Source organism: Arachis hypogaea, chromosome 17 (genome assembly GCF_003086295.3).
Source record: "Arachis hypogaea cultivar Tifrunner chromosome 17, arahy.Tifrunner.gnm2.J5K5, whole genome shotgun sequence".
NCBI lineage: Eukaryota > Viridiplantae > Streptophyta > Magnoliopsida > Fabales > Fabaceae > Arachis > Arachis hypogaea.
Window position 1 is genome coordinate 61,435,493 of NC_092052.1, and position 18,754 is coordinate 61,454,246.

Genomic DNA, 18,754 nt, shown 5'->3' on the forward strand with positions numbered 1-18,754 from the left:
GACTATCAGTTAGGTGCACACTTTCGCATTAGCAGTTTGGCACAAAGTCCCATTCAACATACAATTCTCAATTATTTATTTCATTCATTATTTCTCTTTCTTTTCCTCTAAGTATCTTTTCCATTCTTCATTTCTCATTTTCTTTTCTTTTTATTATTCCTCCACATCATCTTACAGCTAAGCATACCTCCGCATCACCAAGTAGCTAAACGTAACTCCGTATCACCATAAAACTAGGCGTACCTCCGCATCACACTTTAACTTTCAATGTATCTTAGGGACAAATTACACACTTTTGTTTAACTATGTTCATACATGCTACCAAATTTGAACTATGTTTAACTATGTTCATACATGCTGCCAAATTTGAACTTACCCTTTGGATCTAAATCAAACTTTTTTCCTATTTGGATTAGAATTGAATTTGATAACAAATTCAATAAAAATCTGCTGCTGCACTTAAGAAGAGTCAGAAAAGTACAGCAGGCAGCTCAATTTTTGAAAAATCTATAATAAATTCAATTCTAATCCGTTACTTCTAGATTTTGGTGAGGATACACTCTACACACCTAAGTTTTAGGAAAAATAAGTTCCAGGTTCATAGCACTTCGTTTGGTTCTGAATTTTTTGAATTTTCTGCGAACAGCCCAGCTTCCAAGAGACATAATTAACTCTAACAAATAGCTTTGGACATGAAACTTGTACTCAATTAAAGTATACTCACAGATCTTTGAAATACCTTTCGAAGTAACTTAAAATGCCAAATAAGTCAAAAGTTCTAGTGGCTAGAAGTTGATACTGTAGAACCAGAAAATCAGAAAATTCTGCAGCAAAACCACGAAATTTCAAAAATTCACCTCTTCCAAACCACTTGGCCAAATTTTATGAAATTTTTATCGAGAAATTTTGACTTCTTGAAGTTTAGTAGAAAAATAATTTACACCAAAAATCATGTCTAGATTGCTCCCAGTTTTTATTCTAAGTTACTGCCAAATATGTAGAAAATTATGCATTAAGTATTTTGATAACCTCACATACCAAATTTTTTATTTAAGCCTAAAATTCCTCTAAAACCATAATTCTATACCTCTTTCGACTAACCAAAGCTGCTAAAGTGATCAACATGGCCTCAGGAGTTTAAACTCATCAATTCACCTTTTTACAAATTCTCATATACTTAATTGAACATATATTTTTTTGCACCATCCTAAACAGAGTTTTTCATAGAGGCTCATCATCAATCATACCCATCATAATTCAGTAATCATCATCATTTAAACATACAGTAATTCATCAATCCATACTATCAAGCTCAGTAACAAAAGTAACCTTCTATCTATTCTATCCCTTACCTTTCTTTGAGAATTCACAAACCAAGGTCTGTCATTTGCTACTTTAAATCAGAAAATCCTAACAAACGGAATTAAAGAATTTTTTCAGTTCACAGGGCTAAATGGCTGAGCTTCACATAGAGCAACAGAAGGAGTCTTATTCTTGTGATGTGATGAATTTGATTTTTTTGGTCATCAATTAAAGAAATTGAAGCTTAACAAGGGTAAAACCTTCGAATTAGGAAGAACAACAAAGCACAGAGTTACTTATTCTTACCTACCAAGAAAAACACCAAGGGAATCAGAAAGAAAAAGGGGTAGGGTTTCTTTTTTGGCGTCGGGTAGCAGCTCCTACGATGGTCCTCTTCTTCCTTCTTGATGGTGATGTACACAGATGATGATGATGATCCTGTTGACATTTTCTCCTTCTCGTCCTTGATCAATCGCCACTTTTTCTTCCTTTTTTTTGTCTTTGTTTGGTTTTTAGAGGAATTGAAAGGCTGGACTTATCTACCTATACCTATTGGTAGTGGAAAAAGGTGAGCTGGTGCAGCAAGGCTTCATGACTTCCTCCTTTTGCAACACCACATCACAGCATTCATTGCATGAAGAGGTGACCATGGTTCTCCCTGAAATGCCATTTGGTTGTGAGAGGGGAAGAGGGAACGGGTTTAATCAGAGTTTTCTTGGGCTTTGGTTTAGTTAAAGGAAGCTTGGTTTGGTTGAACCGGGAGAAGGAAAAGAAAAATCGTTACTTTGCAACGGAGGAAGGAAAAATAATGAATAATTAAAGATATGGTGTTTATGATGTTTGATAGAAAAATATGGTGAAAGAAAAAAGAAAACCGTGGCTTTATAATGGAGGAAAAAACCGGTTTGATTATGAAAGGGTAGAGTTTGTTTGGTACGATTTTCAGCTTAGAACACGCTTTTATCTCTCACGACATATATATTCTTTTCACTGATTAAATCTAAATCTGCCTTATTATTTTATGATGAGGTGATTCTTAGATATTTTATCGAATTTCTCATCACAAAATTTCTGAGAATAATTCTGTGGAGAGTCGGGGTGTTATATGAGCCTTGATAGATGATCTGCTACTTGATTTTCTGAGCCTCTCCTATCTCTTATTTCAATATCAAAATCTTGAAGTAGAAGAATTCATCCGATGAGTCTTGGTTTTGCTTCTAGTTTAGTCAAGAGATATTTCAATGCAGCATGATCAGTATATACAATGACTTTGGAGCCAATCAAATATGACCTAAACTTATCAAAGGCAAAGACAACGGCTAACAATTTCTTTTCAGTGGTTGTATAGTTTTTTTGGGGCCTCATTCAACACTCTACTAGCATATTATATAGCATTGCAAGAGCTTATCTTGCCTCTATCCTAGTACCACACCAATTGTAAGGTCACTAGCATCACACATAAATTTAAATGTTGGGCCCTAAATTGGTGGTGCTAAAATAGGTGCAGAAGTAAGCCTTGCCTTAAGTGTTTCAAAAGCTAATAGATATTCCTTCTCAAAATTGAAAAGTTGTTCAGATGCTAAGAGATTGCTCAAAAGTTTGGCAATCTTTGAGAAATTTTTAATGAACCTTCAATAGAATCCAGCATGGCCCAAAAAACTTCGAATTGCCTTGACATTGCTAGGTGGTCGTAATCTTTCAATAACCTCCACCTTAGCTTTGTCCACCTTTATGCCTTGTTTTGAAATCTCATATCCAAGAACAATGCCCTCTATCACCATAATGTGGCACTTCTCCCAATTTAAAACCAAGTTTGTTTCCTTACATCTTTTAAAAACCAAGGCAAGGTGGTGTAGGCAATTATCAAATAAACTACCAAATACTAAAATGTCATCCATGAAAACCTCTATGAATTTCTCAACCATATCGGAGAAAATGGATAGCAGACACCTTTAGAATGTGGCGGGTGCATTGCAAAGTCTAAAGGGCATGTGCCTATATGCAAAAACCCCAAATGGGCAAGTGAATGATGTCTTCTCTTGATCTTTTGGGTCTATCACAATTTGATTGTAACCAAAGTATCCATGAAGGAAACAATAATATGCATGTCCAGCAAGTCTTTCCACCATTTTATCAATGAAAATGAGTGAAAAATGATCTTTTCTTATTGCATCAATAAGCCTTCTGTAATCTATGCACATCCTCCGTCCTCTAACTGTTCTGGTTAGAATAAATTCATTTCTTTCATTAGCCACCGCAGTGACTCCACCTTTCTTAGGCACTACTTTCATTGGACTAACCCACGAACTATCTAAGATTGGGTATATAATTCCAACATCCCACAACTTGAGCACTTCTTTTTGAACCATCTCTTTCACGGTTGGGTTGAGTCTTCTTTGAGGTTGTACCACCGGCTTTGCATTCTCCTCTAGCAAAATTTTATGCATGCACATTATTGGACTAATTCCCTTTAGATCATTGGTAGTCCATCCAATGGCTGATTTATGAGTTTGAAGCACTTTGATAAGTTCTTTCTCTTCTTGTACACTCAATGAAGAATTGATGATCATTGGGAGAGTATCCCTGGGACCAAGGAATGCATATTTGAGTGTTGAAGGGAGTGGCTTCAATTCTAAAATGGGTGGTGAACTTTGCTTCTCCTTGTATGCATGTGATAAAACTTGGTGTGTGTTCATACCCTAGGTCAAGCTGTCCGACCCGAGCTGATTGATGATAAGTCGACCACCTCTTCAGGTTAGGATTACCCGACCTCTTCTTAAAGAGTTCGGCCAAATCATCATGAAGAAGCCCAAAAAGGGCCAAAATAAAGGGACATAGCCCAATCTAATGGCAACTAAAGCCCAGGAAGATAAGGGTGGCCCCCCAGAAGATAAAGATGACTTCACTCAAAAATAAGATAAGATAAGATAACTATCTTATCTCCAAGAAGGTCACTCCACACTAATATAAATACATTAGAGTACCCAGGTATAACTCATACTCTGATTCTACAAAAAACATGGTTAATACCCTTGCTAACTTAAGCATCGGAGTCCCTTGCAGGTACCACCACCCTCCGCTGACGAAGGATCAGCACCATCACCATGTCCAACAAGTCGGACATGACAGCTCCGGCCACCATCAACAAGTCGGACACATCAGCTCCGATCAGTACAAAAGATCTCGTCCGAGATCGACCCACAGTTTCAGGTAACCCTCGGAACATTGGCGCCGTTGCCGGGGAACCTGGAAGTCATCCCATCATCATGGCGGACAACCTTGACAACGACCACAATTTTGATTTAGAGAACAGAACGCCGCATAAGAATGCGGAAGTCACACCAGACGATACTTCTCAGCCTAACAAAAACAAAAATTTGCCAAACACAGGAGTCATGGAGGCACTTCAAGATCGACTAAAACAACTCAAAAAAGAGGTTGAATATCAACGGGAAGCCGAGAGAGACCTACAAAGGGAAGCTAGGCGATGCGGAGAATTAGAAGACAAGCTCCTAAAGCCTGAAGCCGATCTCAAAGCTAAAACCACTCGATCCAGTCACGAAGACAACCCCCGCAAGGACCAAGACCCATTCATCAAAGAGATCATGAAGGCCAAAATCCCAAAAGACTTTAAACCCTCTGACATGACTCCGTACGATGGCACATCAGATCCCAGCCATCATCTTAGTAATTTCAGAAGTAGAATGTATCTCACTGACGCCTCAGATGCGGTTTGATGCAAAGCCTTCCCGACTACCTTAACGAAGACAGCAATTAAGTGGTTTCGACAATCTGCCCCCTAGGTCCATCTCAAGCTTTGACGACTTAGCCAAGAAGTTTCTAGCTAGATTCTCCATCTAGAAGGACAGAACCAAACATGCCCCGAGCCTATTAGGGATCAAGCAAGGAGATCGGGAAAGTCTTCGCAGCTACATGGAAAGATTCAACAAAGCATGTCTGGACATACAAAGTCTGCCAACAGAAGCAGCCATTATGGGTCTCATCAATGGCTTACAAGAAGGACCTTTTAGTCACTCCATATCGAAAAAACATCCTACATCTCTGAACGAAGTACAAGAACGAGCAGAGAAATACATCAACATGGAGGAAAACTCTTGACTAGGAGAGACCTCAAAGTCCAGATTCCCCTACTCCTCCCGAGATAAGGACAAAGAATCCAAGAAAAAAGAAGATCAGCATAGAGAAAAGATCAAGAAATACCACAGTTACACCCCTCTTCGGGTGTCTCTTATAGATGTTTATCGATAAGTATGCCATACTGAAAAGATACCCCCACCTCGCCCACTCAAAAGCAAAAAAGGAGGAGGAAATCAGACAAAATACTGTGAATACCATCTAATCTATGGACATCCCACCAACGAGTGCTTCGATTTGAAGAATGTCATAGAAAAATTGGTTAGAGAGGGAAGACTAGATCGGTAATTAGCCAGCAAAGCAGATGATCCAAGAAAAAGAAGAAGGGACGACGAGGTTGGGCGAACTGAATGACCACCTCGTACCCCGGAAAGACATGTCCACATGATACACGGAGGATTTGTAGGAGGAGGAATCTCTAAATCATCTCGCAAAAGACATCTTAAAGAAGTATATCATGTCGATGGAGGAGAAGGAGTACCCGACCTCCCTACTATCACTTTCACTAAAGAGGACGTAGCTGGCGTCATCTCGAGACATGATGATCCCATGGTCATCACTATCATATTGGCCAATGCTAATCTCTACCGCACACTGGTGGACCAGGAAAGCTCGGCTGACATATTGTTCAAAACCGCTTTCGACAAACTCAGCCTAGAGGAAAAAGAACTCAGAGGATATCCGAACAGCTTATTCGGGCTAAGAGACACTCCAATCCAACCACTTGGATACATTTCACTACACACAACCTTTGGAAAAGGAAACCGGTCAAGGACGCTCATCATAGATTACATCGTGGTCGACGTAAGTACAACCTACAACGCCCTGATAGGTTGGACAACGCTAAATCAGCTCGGCGCAGTAGTCTCGACTCCACATCTGTGCATGAAGTTCCCAACTACTGAAGGAATCGCTACGATAAAAGTAGACCAGAAAATAGCACGCCGCTGTTACAATGAAAGTCTGAACCTCAGAGGTAAAAGAGAGGAAATCCACACCATCGAACCCGGGGGAGTTCGAGGGCGGGAAGAACTTCGTCCACAACCTGAAGGCAAGATAGCAAAAGTCCATATCAGAGATGTCCCAGATAAAACAACCAACATTGGCAGAATCCTAAAAGGAGATGTAAAGGAGTCCCTCATACAATTCTTAAGAGATAATGTTGACCTCTTCACATGGAAGGCCACAGACAAGCCGGGCATAGACCCCAAACTAATGTGCCACAAACTGGCAGTATACCCAGGATCTCGGCCAGTACAGCAGAGACGCAGAAAGCTCGGACCAGAAAGATCCCAAGCTGTGGAAGAGCAGGTGCAAGCTCTACTAGAGGCAGGATTCATAAGAGAAGTCAAATACCCACTATGGCTTGCCAACGTTGTCCTAGTAAAGAAATTAAATGGGAAGTGGCAGATGTGCACCGACTATACCGATCTCAACAAAGCTTTCCCAAAAGATCCCTATCCACTTCCAAGTATCGACACCCTAGTGGATGCTTCCTCCAGATACAAATACCTCTCGTTTATGGACGCTTATTTGGGATACAATCAAATCCCGATGTATCCACCCGATTAAGAAAAAACCTCATTCATAACCCCAAAAGCAAACTACTGCTACATCGTCATGCTATTCAGACTCAAAAACGTAGGAGCCACGTATCAAATATTAATGAACAAGGTCTTCGTAGACCATATTGGGAAACTTATGGAAGTATATGTGGACGACATGTTAGTAAAAACACAAAGCGAGGAGACATTACTATCCAATCTCGCATAAGTGCTCAAAACCATACGTAAGCATGGCATGAGACTTAATCCAGCAAAATGCACCTTCGCAGTAGAAGCCGGCAAATTTCTGGGATTCATGCTCACACAGAGAGGAATAGAAGCAAACCCGGATAAGTGCCAGGCCATAATCGACATGAAAAGTCCGAGCTGTGTCAAAGAGGTGCAACAACTGAACGAAAGATTGGCAGCCTTGTCCAGATTTCTAGCCGAATCAGCAATAAGATCTCTCCCCTTCTACGCCACTCTAAGAAAGGGAAAGAGGTTTGAATGGACAACGGAGTGCAAGCAGGCTTTCCATGATTTCAAAAGGTTCCTGGGACAACCACCTATTCTAATTCGGCCACGGGAAGGAGAACCACTTGTATTGTACCTCGCAGTAGGAAATCGGGCAGTAGCCTCAGCACTGGTCAGAGAGGACGAAAGTGGACAACAATGGTACGCGGAATCGTGGTCTCACACTTTTCTCATAACTCCGTGCAACTAAGCAGCAAGTGCACTGGGTCGTCCAAGTAATAAACCTTACGTGAGTAAGGGTCGATCCCACGGAGATTGTCGGTTTGAAGAAAGCTATGGTCATCTTGTAAATCTCAGTTAGGCGGATTCAAATGGTTATGAGGTCTGATAATTAAAATATAAATAAAACATAAAATAAGATAAAGTTACTTATGTAATTCACTGGTGGGAATTTCAGATAAGCGTCTGGAGATGCTTTGTTGCTTCTGAACCTCAGCTTTCCTATTGCCTTCTTCCAACCATGTGTTACTTCCTTCCATGGCAAGCTATAAGATCCTCTCAGTGAAAATGGTCCTCTACAGTTTCTACACGGCTAATCAACTGTCGAATTTCTCGTCTCGGATGAAAAATACCAGGTACAGCTACCGCATGGCTAATCATCTGTCGGTTTCCTCTAGCGTCGGAATATAATCCATTGATCCTTTTGCACACTGTCACTTATGCCCAACATTTGCAAGTTTGAAGCTCGTCACAGTCATTCCTTCCCGGATCCTACTCAGAATACCACAGACAAGGTTTAGACTTTCTGGATCCCAGGAATGGCTGCCAATAATTCTAGCCTATACCACGAAGATACTAATCTCACGGACTCGGTCCGTGTATTAGATATCCAAGAGAATATACTCCGGCTGTCATCCAATGATTACGTTGAACATCATGTAGACCGCTTTGTGGTTGTCAGGCACGCGATCTTGGCTAAGCGAGTAACGAAGATTGGGTGATTGTCACAGGTCACCCCTTCATTATGACTTAACTGAATTAAGTACGAGAGTATATCTTGGAGAAGAAGTAGGCATGAATTGAAAAGAAAACAGTAGTAATTGTATTGATTCATGAAGAACAGCAGAGCTCCACACCTTAATCTATGGGGTGTAGAAACTCCACTGTAAAAAAATACATAAGTGGAAGAGGTCTAGGCATGGCTGTGAGGCTAGCCTCCAAACGTGTACAATGGTCTATTATAGCATAAGATTAAAAAAGATATAAAATAAATCTCTAAAAGTAGTTTTTATACTAAACTAGTAACCTAGGTTTACAGAAAATGAGTAACTAAGTTCAGATAGTGCAGAAATCCACTTCCGGGGCCCACTTGGTGTGTGCTTGGGATGAGCCTTGAGCTTTACACGTGCATAGGCTGTTCCTGGAGTTAAACACCAGCTTTGGTGCCAGTTCGGGCGTTTAACTCCAATTCTAGTGCCAGTTTGGGCGTTTTATGCCAAGATGTTTTAGGCTGTCTTTGGACGCCAGTTTGGGCCATCAAATCTCAGATAAAGTATGGACTATTATATATTGATAGAAAGCCCGGGATGTCTAGTTTCCAACGGAATTGAGAGCGCGCCAATTGGGCTTCTGTAGCTCCAGAAAATCCACTTCGAGTGCAGGAGGGTCAGAATCCAACAGCATCTGCAGTCCTTTTTCAGCCTCTGAATCAGAATTTTGCTCAGGTCCCTTGGGGCATGAATTGTGAATCACACTTTTCACAATTCGTACCACTAGCCAGCAAGTGCACTGGGTCGTCCAAGTAATACCTTACGTGAGTAAGGGTCGATCCTATGGAGATTGTTGGCTTGAAGCAAGCTTTGGTTATTTTGTAATTCTTAGTTAGAAAATTAGTAATAAAAGTGATTGGGTTTATGAGGAGTAAATAGCATAAATTAAATAATACTTGTTATGCAGTAATTGAGAACAGATTGAGGATTTGGAGATGCTCTGTCTTCCGAATCTCTACTTTCCTACTGTCTTCTTCTTCATGCACGCAAGGCTCCTTCCATGGCAAGCTGTATGTTGGTGGATCACCGTTGTCAATAGCTACCATCCATCCTCTCAGTGAAAATGGTCCAAATGCGCTGTCACCGCATGGCTAATCATCTGTCGGTTCTCACTCATGTTGGAATAGAATCCATTGATTCTTTTGCGTCTGTCACTACGCCCAACACTCGTGAGTTTGAAACTCGTCACAGTCATCCCTTCCCAGATCCTACTCGGAATACCACAGACAAGGTTTAGACTTTCTAGATCTTAGGAATGGCCGCCAATAATTCTAGCCTATACCACAAAGACTCTGATCGTGAACCAGGAGGCTAAGAGATACACACTCAAGCTAATGCAGATAGAACGGAGGTGGTTATCAGGCACGCTTTCATAGGTGAGAATGATGATGAGTGTCACGGATCATCACATTCATCAGAGTGAAGTGCGAGTGAATATCATAGAATAAAAACAAGCGTGATTGAATGAAAAACAGTAGTAATTGCATTAATTCATCGAAACACAGCAGAGCTCCTCACCCCCAACCATGGGGTTTAGAGACTCATGCCGTCAGAAATACAATATGAAACGTGTAAACTGTCATGAGATACATAGTAAGTCTCTAAAAGTTGTTTTTCTACTAAACTAGTAGCTAGGGTTACAGAAAATAAGTAACTAAGTGCAGATAGTGCAGAAATTCACTTCCGAGGCCCACTTGGTGTGTGCTTGGGCTGAGCATTAAGCTTTACACGTGTAGAGGCTTCTCTTGGAGTTAAACGCCAGGTTGCAGCCTATTTGTGGAATTTAACTCTGGTTTGTAACCTGTTTCTGGCGTTTAACTTCAGAATAGGACAGGAAGTTGGCGTTTGAACGCCAGTTTGCGTCATCAAAACTCGGGCAAAGTATGAACTATTATATATTGCTGGAAATCCCTGGATGTATACTTTTTAACGCAATTGAGAGCACACCATTTAGGTTTTTGTAGCTCCAGAAAATCCATTTCGAGTGCAGGGAGGTCAGAATCTAACAGCATCTGCAGTCCTTTTTCAACCTCTGAATCAGATTTTGCTCAGGTCCCTCAATTTCAACCAGAAAATACTTGAAATAACAGAAAAACACACAAACTCATAGTAATGTATAGAAATGTGAATTTTTCTTGAAAACTAATAAAAACATAGTAAAAACTAATTAAATTATACTAAAAACTACCTAAAAACAATGCCAAAAAGCGTATAAATTATCTCACTTTATCCTTTGAAGTTCAGAATGATTGGCATCTATGGGAACTCATAATTTAGATAGTGTTATTGATTCTCCTAGTTCAGTACATTGATTCTTGAACACAGCTACTTTCTGAGTCTTGGCCGTGGCCCTAAGCACTCTGTTTTCTAGTATTACCACCGGATACATAAATGCCATAGACACATAACTTGGTTAACCTTTTCAGATTGTGACTCAGCTTTGCTAGATTCCCCAATTAGAGGTGTCCAGGGTTCTTAAGCACACTCTTTTTTTTGCTTTGGATCACGACTTTAACCGCTCAGTCTCAAGCTTTTCACTTGACACCTTCACGCCACAAGCACATGGTTAGGGACAGCTTGGTTTAGCCGCTTAGGCCAGGATTTTATTCCTTTGGGCCCTTCTATCCATTAATGCTCAAAGCCTTGGATCCTTTTTATTTTACCCTTGCCTTTTGATTTAAAGGGTTATTGGATTTTTGCTCTTGCCTTTTGGTTTAAAGGGCTCTTGGCTTTTTCTGATTGCTTTTTCTTTTTCTCTTTTTTTTCGCCATTTTTTTCGCAAGCTTTTGCTTTTCACCGCTTTTTCTTGCTTCAAGAATCAATTTTATGATTTTTCAGATTATCAAATAACATTTCTCCTTTTTCATCATTCTTTCAAGAGCCAACAATTTTAACATTCATAAACAACAAATTCAAAAGACATATGCACTGTTCAAGCATTCATTCAGAGAAACAAAAAGTATTGTCACCACATCAAAATAATTAAACTAATTTCAAGGATGAATTCGAAATCATGTACTTCTTGTTCTTTTGTGATTAAAAATATTTTTCGTTTAAGAAAGGTGATGGATTCATAGGACATTCATAGCTTTAAGGCATAGACACTAGACACTAGTGATCATGTAAGAAAGACACAAACATAAATAAACATAAAGCATAGAGAACGAAAACAAAAAAAATAAATAGACAAGGAGATTAAGGAACGGATCCACCTTAGTAAGGGTGGCGTCTTCTTCCTCTTGAAGAACCAACGGTGCTCTTGATCTCCTCTATGTCTTTTTCTTGCCTTTGTTGCTCCTCCCTCATAGCTCTTTGATCTTCTCTAATCTCATGGAAGGTGCCATATGGTTATGGAGAATTAAAAAGCGAGGCTTTTTCCACACCAAACTTAAAATGTTTGCTCGTCCTCGAGCAAACGAAGAAAGAAAGGAGGAGATGGAGATGTGTGGTGGGGTAGGTGGGGATCCTGTGGGGCCCACAGATCCTGAGGGGTCAAGGACTTAGCATCCCTGCTCCATTTAGGTGTGTAAATGCCCTTAGAGTGCAATCCTGGCGTTTAACGCCAGATTGCTGCTTGTTTCTGGCATTAAACACCAGCTTTTCTCCCTTTATTGGCGTTTAACGCCAAGTTGGTGCTTGTTTCTAGCGTTAAACGCCAGATTGTAGCTTATTTCTGGCGTTTAATGCCAGCTTGATGCTTCTTTCTGGTGTTAAACGCCAGTCTGATGCTTCTTACTGGCGTTTAAACGCCAGTAAGCTCTTCCTCCAGGGTGAGCTGTTTTTAATGCTGTTTTTGATTTTGCTTTGATTTTTGTGACTCCACATGATCATCATCCTAAAGAAAACATAAAATAAAAATGGAAAACAGAAAATTAACATAGATAAGTAAAAATTGTGTTGCCTCCTAATAAGCGCTTCTTTATTGTCTTTAACTGGACCTTACTGAGCTTTTAATCTAGTCTCAGCTTTGAGCATTCTTGCTCAACATTGCCTTCAAGATAATGCTTGACTCTCTGTCCATTAACAATGAACTTCTTATTAGAATCAATGTCTTCAAGCTCCACATAGCCATATGGTGACACACTTGTAATCACATATGGTCCCTTCTATCGGGATTTTAGTTTCCCGGGAAATAATCTGAGCCTAGAGCTAAACAGCAGAACCTTCTGTCCTGGTTCAAAGACTCTAGATGACAGCTTTCTGTCATGCCACCTTTTTGCTTTCTCTTTGTAAAGCTTGGCATTTTTGAAAGCAGTAAGTCCGAATTCCTCTAGCTCATTCAGCTGGAGCAATCTTTTTTCTCCAGCTAATTTGGCATCAAAGTTTAGGAACCTGGTTGCCCAGTAGGCCTTATGCTCCAGTTCCACGGGCAGATGACAGGCCTTACCATATACAAGCTGGTATGGAGAGGTCCCTATAGGAGTCTTGAATGCTGTTCTATATGCCCACAGAGCATTATCCAAGCTTCTTACCTAATCCTTTCTACGGGTACTTACAGTCCGTTTCAGGATTCTTTTTAGTTCTCTATTAGAGACTTCAGCTTGTCCATTTGTCTGTGGATGATATGGAGTTGCCACCTTGTGGCTAATTTCATATCGGACCATAGCAGAGTAAAGCTGTTTGTTGCAGAAGTGAGTGCCCCATCACTGATTAGTGCTCTAGGGACACCAAACCTGCTGAAGATATGTTTCTAGAGGAACTTCAGCACTGTCTTAGTATCATTGGTGGGTGTTACAATGGCCTCTACCCATTTGGATACATAGTCAACTGCCACCAGAATATAAGTGTTTGAGTATGATGGTGGGAAAGGCACCCATGAAGTCAATACACCATACGTTAAACAACTCAATCTCTAAGATCCCTTGCTGAGGCATGGCGTAACTACGAGGTAGATTACCAGCTCTCTAGCAGTTGTCACAGTTATGCACAAACTCTCGGGAGTCTTTATAGAGAGTGGGCCAATAGAAGTCACATTGGAGGACTTTTGTGGCTGTTCGCTCACCTCCGAAATGTCTTCCATATTGTGATCCATGACAATGCCATAGGATCTTCTGTGCTTCTTCTCTAGGCACACACCTATGGATTATTCCGTCTGCACATCTCTTAAAGAGATATGGTTCATCCCACAGGTAGTACTTTGCATCAGTAATTAATTTTTTCTTTTGTTGCCTGCTGTACTCCTTGGGTATGAATCTTGCAGCTTTATAGTTTGCAATGTCTGCAAACCATGGTGTTTCCTGAATGGCAAACAATTGCTCATCCGGAAAGGTTTCAGAGATCTCAATAGAGGGGAAGGATGCTGATGAGCGGATAATTTATACGCTTTTGGCATTGTTTTTACATAGTTTTCAGTATCATTTAGTTAGTTTTTAGTATATTTTTTATTAGTTTTTAATTAAAATTCACATTTTTGGACTTTACTATGAGTGTGTGTGTTTTTCTATGATTTCAGGTATTTTCTGGCTGAAATTGACGGACTTGAGCAAAAATCAGATTCAGAGGTTGAAGAAGGACTGCAGATGCTGTTGGATTCTGACCTCCCTGCACTCAAAGTGGATTTTCTGGAGCTATAGAACTCCAAATGGCGCGCTCTCAATTGCTTTAGAAAGTAGACATCCAGGGCTTTCCAGAAATGTATAATAATCTATACTTTTCCCGAGTTTAGATGACGCAAACTGGCGTTCAACGCCAGTTCCATGCTGCATTCTGGAGTTAAACGCCAGAAACAGGTTGCAAAGTGGAGTTAAACGCCAGAAACAGGTTATAAACTGGCGTTCAACTCCAAGAGAAGCCTCTACACGTGTAAAGTTCAATGCTCAGCCCAAGCACACACCAAGTGGGCCCCAGAAGTGGATTTCTGCATCATTTACTCATTTCTGTAAACCCTAGTAACTAGTTTAGTATAAATAGGACTTTTTACTATTGTATTTACATCTTTGGATTATCTTTTGATCCTTTGATCACGTTTTGGGGGCTGGCCATTCGGCAATGCCTGGACCTTATCACTTATGTATTTTCAACGGTAGAGTTTCTACACTCCATAGATTAAGGTGTGGAGCTCTGTTGTTCCTCATGAATTAATACAAAGTACTACTGTTTTTCCATTCAATTCAAGCTTATTCCTTCTCTAAGACATCCATTCGCACCCAAGAACATGATGAATGTGATGATTATGTGACGCTCATCATCATTCTCACCTATGAACGTGTGCTTGACAAACACTTCCGTTCTACATGCAAACAAGCTAGAACGAGTATCTCTTGGATATCTAATACAGAGGACCGAGTCCGAGATATTAGAATCTTGGTGGTATAAGTTAGAACCCATGGACGGCCATTCTTGAGATCCGGAAAGTCTAAACCTTGTCTGTGGTATTCCGAGTAGGATTTGGGAAGGGATGGCTGTGACGAGCTTCAAACTCGCGAGTGCTGGGCGTAGTGACAGACGCAAAAGGACAGTATATCCTATTCCAGTATGATCGAGAACCGACAGATGATTAGCCATGCAGTGACAGCGCATTGGACCATTTTCACAGAGAGGATGGGATGTAGCTATTGACAACGGTAATGCCCTACATAAAGCTTGCCATGGAAGGGAATAGGAATGATTGGATGAAGACAGCAGGAAAGCAGAGGTTCAGAGGAACGAAAGCATCTCTATACGCTTATATGAAATTCTCACCAATGAATTACATAAGCATCTCTATCCCAATTTATATTTTATTTATGTTTTTATTATCAATTCACCATAACCATTTGAATCCGCCTGACTGAGATTTACATGGTGACCATAGCTTGCTTCAAGCCGACAATCTCCGTGGGATCGACCCTTACTCATGTAAGGTTTATTACTTGGACAACCCAGTGCACTTGCTGGTTAGTTGTGCGAAGTTGTGATAAAGAGTTGAGATTACAATTGTGCGTACCAAGTTGTTGGCGCCATTGATGATCACAATCTCGTGCACCAAGTTTTTGGCGCCGTTTCCGGGGAATGAACGATCACGATTTCGTGCACCAAGTTTTTGGCGCCGTTGCCGGGGATTTTTCAAGTTTGGACAACTGACAGTTCATCCTGTTACTCAAATTAGGTAATTTTATTTTAACTTTAACCTTTTTGTTTTTATTATTCTTATTTTTGAAAATTTCAAAAAAAAAATATTTCTTCTTTTTCGTTTTTCCCAAAATAATTTTCGAAAAAACCAAAAAAAATTAACAAAATCATAAATCAAAAATAATTTGATGTTTCTTGTTTGAGTCTAGAGTCAAGTTTTAAGTTTGGTGTCAATTGCATCTTTTTAATTTTCTAAAAAAATTATTTTTGAAAATTTCATGCATTGCATTCTTCATGATCTTCAAGTTGTTCTTGGCCAGTTTTCTTGTTTGATCTTCATATTTTCTTGTTTAGTGTGTTTCCTTATTTTTCATATGCATTCTTGAAACATTAATGTCTAAAGAATGAAAATTTTTAAGTTTGGTGTCTTGCATGTTTTCTTTTCTTGAAAATTTTTCAAAAATAAGTTCTTGGTGTTCATCTTGACATTCAAAGTGTTCTTGGTGTTCATCTTGGCATTCATAGTGTTCTTGCATGCATCACATGTTTTGATCCAAAATTTTCATGCATTGAGTCTTTTTGATGTTTTTCTCTTTCATCATTAAAAATTAAAAAAATCAAAAAAATATCTTTCCCTTATTCTATCATAAAATTTCGAAAATTTGGGTTGACTTTTTCAAAAATTTTTCAAAATTAGTTGTTTCTTATGAGTCAAATCAAAATTTCATTTTAAAAACTCTATCTTTTTTAAATCTTTTTCAAAAAATCAAATCTTTTTCATTTTTCTTTCATAATTTTCGAAAATTTCAAATTGATTTTCAAAAATCTTTTTCTTATTTCTAATTCATATTTTTGACATTAATGCTAACAATTAATGTGATTGATTCAAAATTTTTAAGTTTGTTTCTTGCCTAATAAGAAAGGTTCAATCTTTAAACTCTAGAATCATATCTTTTTAGTTTCTTGTTAGTCAAGTAATCAACTTTGATTTCAAAATTCAAATCTTTTCAAATTTCTTTTCAAATCTTTTTTAAATTAAGTTTCAATCATGTCTTTTTCAAAATCAATTTCAAAATCTTTTCTAACTTCTTTTCTAACTTCCTATCTTTTCAAAATTTGATTTTCAAATCTTTTTCAATTAATCACTTTACTTTTTATTTGATTTTAAAAGTTTACTATTTCAATCATATCTTTTTCAAAACTACCTAACTAATTCTCTCTCTAATTTTCGAAAATCACCTTCCTCTTTTTCAAAATTCCCTTTTTTTTAACTAATTGTTTTAATTTTTAATTTAATTTTATTTCAATTTTAATTTTCGAAATTTAACTTTAAATTTTATTTTTTAATTTAATTTTTTAAATTCTTCTCCCTCATCTCTTTCTAATTATTTTATTTATCTCCTAACACTTCTCTTCTTCTTAAAAATTCGAACCCTCTCCCTCTTTCTGTGTTCGAATTTCTTTTCTTCTTCTACTCACATAAAGGAATCTCTATACTGTGACATAGAGGATTCCATATTTTCTTTTCTGTTTTCTTCTTTTTCATATGAGCAGGAACAAGGATAAGAACATTCTTGTTGAAGCTGATCCTGAACCTGAAAGGACTCTGAAGAGGAAGCTTAAGGAAGCTAAAGCACAACTCTCTAGAGAAAATCTGACAGAAATTTTCGAAAAAGAAGGAGACATGGCCAAAAATAATAACAATGCAAGGAAGATGCTTGGTGACTTTACTGCACCAAATTCCAATTTACATGGAAGAAGCATCTCAATCCCTGCCATTGGAGCAAACAATTTTGAGCTTAAACCTCAATTAGTTTCTCTGATGTAACAGAACTGCAAGTTTTATAGACTTCCATCCAAAGATCCTTTTCAATTCTTAACTGAATTCTTGCAGATCTGTGATACTGTTAAGACCAATGGGGTTGATCCCAAGGTCTACAGGCTTATACTTTTCCCGTTTGCTGTAAGAGACAGAGCTAGAGTATGGTTGGACTCTCAACCTAAAGATAGCCTAAACTCTTGGGATAAGCTGGTCATGGCTTTCTTAGCCAAGTTCTTTCCTCCTCAAAAGCTTAGCAAGCTTAGAGTGGATGTTCAAACCTTTAGACAGAAAGAAGGTAAATCCCTCTATGAAGCTTGGGAGAGATACAAGGAACTGACCAAAAAGTGTCCTTCTGACATGCTTTCAGAATGGACTATCCTGGATATATTCTATGATGGTCTATCTGAGCTATCAAAGATGTCACTGGACCATTCTGCAGGTGGATCCATTCACCTAAAGAAAATGCCTGCAAAAGCTCAAGAACTCATTGACATGGTTGCAAATAACCAGTTCATGTACACTTCTAAGAGGAATCCTGTAAGTAATGGGACGCCTCAGAGGAAGGGAGTTCTTGAAATTGATACTCTGAATGCCATATTGGCTCAGAATAAAATATTGACTCAGTAAGTCAATATGATCTCTCAGAGTCTGAATGGATTGAAGGAATCATCCAACAGTACTAAAGAGGCATCTTCTGAAGAAGAAGCTTATGGTCCTGAGAACCCTACAATAGCAGAGGTGAATTACATGGGTGAACCCTATGGAAACACCTATAATCCCTCATGGAGAAATCATCCAAATTTCTCATGGAAGGATCAACAAAAGCCTTAACAAGGCTTTAATAATGGTGGAAGAAACAGGTTTAGCAATAGCAAACCTTTTCCATCATCCACTCAGCAATAGACAGGGAATTCTGAGCAGAATCCATCTAGCTTAACAAATATAGTCTCTGATCTATCTAAGGCCATTGTAAGTTTCATGAATGAAACAAGGTCCTCCATTAGGAATTTAGAGGCACAAGTGGGCCAGCTGAGTAAAAGAGTCACTGAAATCCCCAAGTACTCTCCCAAGCAATACAGAAGAAAATCCAAAAAGAGAGTGCAAGGCCATAGCCTTACATGATGTGGCCAAACCCAAAGAGGAGGAGGAGAACGTGAATCTTATTGAGGAAGACCTCCTGGGACGTTCAGTGACCAATAAGGAGTTCCCTCTGAGGAACCAAAGGAATCTGAGGCTCATCTAGAGACCATAGAGATTCCATTGAACCTCCTTATGCCATTCATGAGCTCTAATGAGTATTCTTCTTCTGAAGAGAATGAAGATGTTACTGAAGAGTAAGTTGCCAAGTACCTTGGTGC

General features: G+C 39.1%; 1 non-coding gene across 1 annotated transcript; it reads right to left on the minus strand.

Moving 5' to 3' along the window:
* Nucleotides 1-17,651: 17,651 nt before the first annotated feature.
* On the minus strand, nucleotides 17,652-17,759 carry LOC112768640 (small nucleolar RNA R71). The gene has a single exon (XR_003186044.1). It is a non-coding gene; the product is annotated as a small nucleolar RNA R71 (small nucleolar RNA).
* Nucleotides 17,760-18,754: the final 995 nt, after the last annotated feature.